The sequence below is a fragment of the Meleagris gallopavo genome, chromosome 5, assembly GCF_000146605.3.
Source record: "Meleagris gallopavo isolate NT-WF06-2002-E0010 breed Aviagen turkey brand Nicholas breeding stock chromosome 5, Turkey_5.1, whole genome shotgun sequence".
Classification (NCBI taxonomy): Eukaryota; Metazoa; Chordata; class Aves; order Galliformes; family Phasianidae; genus Meleagris; species Meleagris gallopavo.
The window spans coordinates 10561273-10562207 of NC_015015.2; positions in this window are offsets into that span (position 1 = coordinate 10561273).

Sequence of the window (935 nt, forward strand, 5' to 3'; positions counted from 1 at the left end):
AAAAAAAAACACATACAGAAACAGTAGAGGTAAAACCCAGCAGGATTTTGTACACGAAACATTGTAACATCTTATCAGGCCCCAGACGCATGAGATCAGAAATGCCAGCTGGAACCCACAGAGCTTATCTGGGCATTCAGAAGTGTAGGAAGAATACGAGCCAGAGGAGTTTTATTCTATATGAATCCATGAATGCTGCCATTGTAGATAAGGAGCAAAGTCCTTGGTTCCACTAAGTCAATGACAAATCTCAGTTTGACTTCATTTGGGCTGGGATTTCCTGCCCAGCATCCAAATGTAAAAACTGTACTAAGCACAGGAAACAGACAGCAGAAACTATTGAGCCCACACAGGGCACCCGGCTGTGCTGGCTTCAAGGCGGGCGCACACCCACCTGGGTTAGATGGGAAGGATTGCTGTTCTGCGCTCAGTCCAGGCTGCTCCTCTAAGGCTTAGGGTGAGGCTTTTGCAGGGGCTGGAAGTCAGGTCTGGAAATCAAGATGTCTTCCTATGAAGGTAACCCCAAATTATAGCGCATTTGCTGTTAGAGGAGGCTCTAGGGTGACCCAGGGCTCTCCAGTCACTGGGGCAGGAACCTACAGAGACACCGTTAAATCCCAGAGATACACCAAGAGGAAAGAGCTGCCAGGCCATGGGAAAAAAAAAAAAAAAAAAGAAGAAAACAAGCAGCAATTTGCCAGAGCACCAGCCTACCATCTTATAGAAGGCACCAGCTCGTAGGACAGAAGACAAAGGCTCACAGCTCTGTATTATGCAGGTGGAGTCTCACAGCATCCCCATATGCTGGGAACAACCTTCTGCACAGGAGGAATGGAGTTCTCCACTTTCTTTTGCCTGCTTCTCACAGAGTAGCAGACCCCAACACTCCTGCTGCAGCCGTGACAGCGAGGGAGCAGAGGAAGGAGAGACCCCAC